Source organism: Anoplophora glabripennis, unplaced genomic scaffold (genome assembly GCF_000390285.2).
Source record: "Anoplophora glabripennis isolate ALB-LARVAE unplaced genomic scaffold, Agla_2.0 scaffold758, whole genome shotgun sequence".
Classification (NCBI taxonomy): domain Eukaryota; kingdom Metazoa; phylum Arthropoda; class Insecta; order Coleoptera; family Cerambycidae; genus Anoplophora; species Anoplophora glabripennis.
The window spans coordinates 27107-33170 of NW_019416844.1; positions in this window are offsets into that span (position 1 = coordinate 27107).

The following is a 6064-nucleotide window of genomic DNA, read 5'->3' on the forward strand; positions in this document are numbered from 1 at the left end:
TGTCAGAGTATTGATAAATGTTTTCTGTATTGTCATTAATTGTTATAGAGCTGTCTGTTTCAACAATACAACAAACAACGCCAGAGATGGTAGGTGGTGGAAATTTTGAACAATTCGTTTGTCATAATTGTTTATCAAATTATTAAAAATTGAAAATTTTTATTATTTTTCGATATTTAAAACTGCCATATCTCGAAAAATATCGGTCTGATTGAAAAATGATAGAGACATTTTTCTATGACCTTATCTAGCTTAACATGATCCCAGAGTCCGTGTCCGAGAATATCGTAACACCCTGTATATGTTTAAAAAGAATAATCCCTGTGAATTATCGTCATGTACTATACCTAATGCTTTTTTCAAAAGTAATGGAGAAATATTTAAAAAATCTCATATTTCATATTTCCTAGTTGAGGCGCTGTACAAAATTTTTTATGAAAAAAGGGCACCATTTTTTACTTAACAAATTTGTGTTTAATGTATTGTTAAATTTATTCCAAGTTAGCCACTCGCAATGAAAAATATCTTGACACAAGGAAGGTTATCAGAACAAATCATAAAATTTAATCAGTTTTGCTCAATTTGATATGATTATTGTTTTATATCACATAACGATTTTTTATTTAAGTATGTAACTTTCTTAAAATAAAGAAAATGATAAAAGATGGATGGTTCATTAAATTTAGTTTAAAAATACAAAAAATTGTTAGATACCAAAATAAACTTTAAATAGAATTTTAAATAAACCAATAAGTCACTGAAGCGGCCACTAGCGCTTGGACTAATACTACAATGAATTAAGTTTAATAGTTATAATAATCTTAAAATTATACTTAGACACTATTTAAAATACACATCTTCACACTACCTTAAATATTTAGTAATTTTAATAAACATTCTACATACAGATACCTACTTTATTTTTTGGGATTTGTCTCCTTAGTCTACTAGCTTAAATAAAAGTTATTCAAAATACATTTCGGAACGAATAAAATCAAATCAAATCTACAAGAACAAGAAAATTTTATTATTGAAAGGAGAAATTTTACTGATACTTATGTTTGATAAACTAATAAAACAAGTACAGTCACTGTTAAATCACAATGGCCCTTTATTAAAAACTAATTACAAACACATGAGATTTAAACGTAGTTTGATAAATCTTGGTCGCAAAATATCGAAATGGCTATTCGTTACCTTACACTCTGAGATTGGCAGAACAGTCGATATCGTATTAGATTACCTTAATCAAAATGATCACTTGCTTCGATATAAGATTAATAGTCACAATTTTTACAAATATTTTAACTGTATAGTGTTAATTTAATAATTTTGGAAAATGATCGTTAATTAAATTAAGTACTCAGTGCTATACTATAACATTTGCTAATAATAAATTAACTGCAAAACTTATACGCCTTTAATCGAACAGTTATTATACAAAGTCCAGAGAATAATTTTCTTAATTCATTGTATAATTTTAACGACTATGACACTCAAAACATTTTTCTTATATCCTGTTGCTATTCAAAACAAAATAATTCCCTATGAAATCATACCTTATTTTTAATGAGAAAAATTAATTTTACCAATGTCAACAAAAATCTTGCGAAAAAATTGAAGACGTGTTCTATCGTCATAACCATCTTAAAATCAAAAAAGATTGTATATTTAATATTATTTTAAAGAACGAGGCATCAGTAATCGTTCTATCGCATCTTTCAACTTAAAAAAGATAACGGAAGTTCATAGAAAAGAGCTTCAAATTGGAAATTACTACATAATTATTCCTATCAAAATTATTCAGTTTCCATCATTAAATGTTTCCAAACTGGGAAGGCATCGAAATAAAATATTTGTTTTTGAAGGAAAATTTTCAATATTCGAAAATATTCAATATTATAAAAACTTGCTTCTATATATAATTTCCATATATATAATGTCTTGGTCTTCTATATAATGCTTAAATATAAAGAAATAATGCTTAATATATTTATTTGATACAATAACAATCGCTATTATATTATCTTATCGATGTTAACGAAGGCCCGTATGAAAAAAATTTATATGAAGAACTGATATTATTTTGATCTCATCTATTTGTACTTGACTTTTTTGTATCAAGTACCCGGACACATTGTATATCTAAAGATTATTCAAAAAAATATTGTTAAAACTGTAACGCGAACATAGTATCGCCTGCTCACCAGACAACTTCAACGAGATACACGCCAATAATTAATAAATTCCTTATCAGAAATAATTGTTAAACTGATAGTATTGCAAGAAACAACTACTCTGCTGACTAATGTCCCGACCACCATTGAATTATATTGATATTTGTTAAACAACTAGTATTAGCCGAACCACCAGACATATACCGATTTAGAACCTATTACATAATTCTAATCAGTATGCCACAAGTAGAACATTCGACGAATGATCCAGCAATTCTTAGTGTCTCAACTTGAGGCATGAAATTGATCACTTCTAGGTATGTATCATGGGAGCCTGAACAGTAAGCTGAACAATATACCGTGTGTTTCACTTTTCATGCAGCCACTCTTATACACGGTGATGATGGCCAAATATGAAACCTCGTATTCTTTGGTGAATTTCAAGGGGAGTCTTTCCTATAAAGTTTTTTATTTAGGACGCCAAAAAATATTTTAAATTTTTTTTAAATAATTTAAAAACTAGTAAGTGAAATAATTGGAAATGGGGCACATGTATTTATGTAAACATTGTCCAAAATTTGAGGGCTTTTCCTAAAATATACATGTTCCAGTGGCGGAGATACAGAGCATATTTTTCTAAATAAAATAGTACATCACTGCTTTACAGTAATAACCAACCAATATTCTCGGATTCGTCTTTTAATTTTCTACAAATTACTACTCTCTTACGTTTTTCGAAAAAAGCCTAATTTTCGAGTAAAACTTAAAAAACGAACTGCCCCGAGATTTTGGCATTTATTGAAAATATTTACAACAAAAATAAATCAGAAAAGAACAATAATTTAATATTTCTTATTTTTTGCTTAGTAATTTCGCCTCACTTGCGACTAATTTCATTTTATCAAATATAAAGCCCATTTTTACCCACTTTTTTCTTGATAGTGTTCCAACAATGGAGATACCTACTTAGTTTACCTATTCGTTGAATATTTAAAATTAATTAGTCATATCACCAGCTCATGTTTCGGTATTAATTTCTATTAAAGTAAATATAATGATTAAAAAAGAAACACTTCATTTCGAAAAGCAATTATTTTATATGCTTGTTTTATTAAATAATGATGAACAGAGACTATTGTAGTTATAACTAGACGTATAGTAAACAGAACAAAATCAACTCAATTTAACTATATTCAATGTAAAAGTTATCTTATTCTCTTTTATAAAAGGTCTAATTTGATAAAGTGGTATGTTAACAAATTGTACACTATTTCTATTTGCAGCTGCTGCACCTATTCTATGACAAATATCGCTGATCGTAAAAAATCTAATATAATTCCCGAAATCTAAGTGGAACAGGTATTCGTCAGTACATTCATCATTGTTTTTAATATACGCAAGAGACCAATTCATTCCACTTTTTTTATTTTTATTCCATTCAATACACATCTTAAAAACCTTTTTGTCGTAGTCAAAATATCCTAATACTGCAACTCTTATATGTATTGACGTTGGATACCCCAGAGAGAAACAAAATTCAGGATGCCATAAAGCAATATCTTGAAAAGCTTCACTATATTGCCCCTTCCATTTACAATGATTATTTGCTAAACAAGTTATGTCATCAACAGGTGATCTGGAGCAAAGCCATTCATGATCCAACATATTTTCGATGTTTCCTGTAAAATACAAGGATACGTAATAATTTCGGCAATTCTCTCTAAAGAATAATTCCTAGTATCACCAACTTGGTTGAAACATAAAGGACATTTTGACAATTTCTCTTTGCACTTTCCACATAAACTATGTCCTGTGGAGCACATATAAATGGGTGGCCTCATATAATCGACACAGATTGGACATTCTACTTCAGAAAGCAGTTTGTTATTACCCATCTCATAGCTATTTGATTTTAGTTCATCAAACATAAATGTGCATGTAATTTCAAATCCCAAAATATGTTGTAGAGCGACAGTATTTATTTTTTCTATTTGGAAAAACACAGGAAATATTAAATTGTATTTGTATATCACGAATTTATCCAAGCATATTGTACTAGATTTACTAGTTAAAATAATTTTTAGCGTTTTAGGGACAGGTCCCTTGAAACGAGAAATACGTAAATATATATCCTCATTAGCACTTCCCATTATTTGTATAATGAAGAGGTGATTTTTCCATATTAACAATTTATTTTCACAAGAAGTTTCAGTGTGAAGTTGTGGTAAAAAGCACCAATTTTGTTTCAGTATTAGATGTTGATGTTTATCCTCAAAATGATACGTTATTTCCTCACGCCCTATTTTATAATCGCAGTCTACTGCAGGACAAATAATTCTTTGATATTGGCAAGTAATTTCCAATACTTTTCCCCAAGGTGAACGAACGGGACACCCATAAATATCGTGTTTACATGGAAAAAATATAAACTTGGCTAGATCTTCAAAAAAGTAGGCTCTATCCTCCACAGCAGTATTTTTGACACATCTACCACATATATATTAGAACGAATACTGATGGGTGGTACAGAAAGATAGTTGCTGCATTTTGTACATTTTGCGTTGCAGATATGTTCCTGGGAAACAAATACTCTTGGCAACATCTGAAACAAAACCATTTGTAGTAGGTATATCTCATGCCATTTATGAAAATTTAATGTTAATCTAATAATAATCTTTCTCATTCTCTCTTTGAACCGAATTCTCCCACAGACAATCTATAGGCTTACCTGAATCAAACTTTTCACATTTCAAAAATTGATTTTAAATGATTATTGTTGTTATTATTATTAATTTATTAATTTTGGCAAATTGCAACACGATATATTTTATATAACAATTTGGAAATAATGAAATTTCAAAACCAATCTACTTTAGCTACAAACTTGAACTGGTTCATAATTCCACAACTTTCTGCTGATACACTGCAATAAAAGTATTTAATCAAATGAGCAGATAGTTTTAAATGGAATTATTTGCCGTAAATGTTATTTTATTATATTCAAATGTATACACTTTCGTCAAACTATGTAAAATATTTACTGTAATCTATAATTTTTCTTAGAATTTATATTATTTGTAAATATACATATATAATTTATTCAAATCTTTTATAGTTTTGAAATTTATTATCTCGGACTTTAGCTACAATATCTCTTACAGTTCATCATCAACTGCAAACAGATTTGTTTCAAGACTATGCTTGTTTGTATTATTATTTCATTAAAATAGGTTACACAGAAGTAAAAAAGTGTAATATTATTAGGAATTAAAGTAGAGTATGGAGAAGATGTTTATTCTATTTTAATTCCTATAATATTTCAATTTTCTACTTCTGTGTAACCCATTTTAATTGAATTAGTACAAACCATTAAACAATAACAATGTTGTCATGACATTACCTGTCACTGTCACGGCCTACCATATAAGTCTATGAGCAATTAGGCCTCTCACGGCTTAATTAGTGAGATTTAATTAAAATACCTATATGCATTTTGGACCATATCATTGTAAATATGTAAATCTTTACGTAATTGGAAAAAAGACAGAAATGCTTCAAAGAAATCTAACAATTACAAGATATCTTATTTTTTTTTAATAAAAACCTTCTTTTATTTTTTTAATGGTATCTCGCTTGTTGTGGACCCAACAAAGCCTATATGACTATGCTCGACAGAGAACGTTCTATCCAAATATGTAAAAATATACAGCGTGTTCCATTTAAATTAATAAAGTTAATATCCGTGGCCATTTTGTTTGGACGAAAAATTCATAAAAAATCGTGCAACTTTTGTATTTCATATTTTTTTATAACTCTAAAAACAAAAAAAGTTAATGGGGGGTCAAAATATAGTGAATCACACTGTACATATTATTATAATTTGTTTG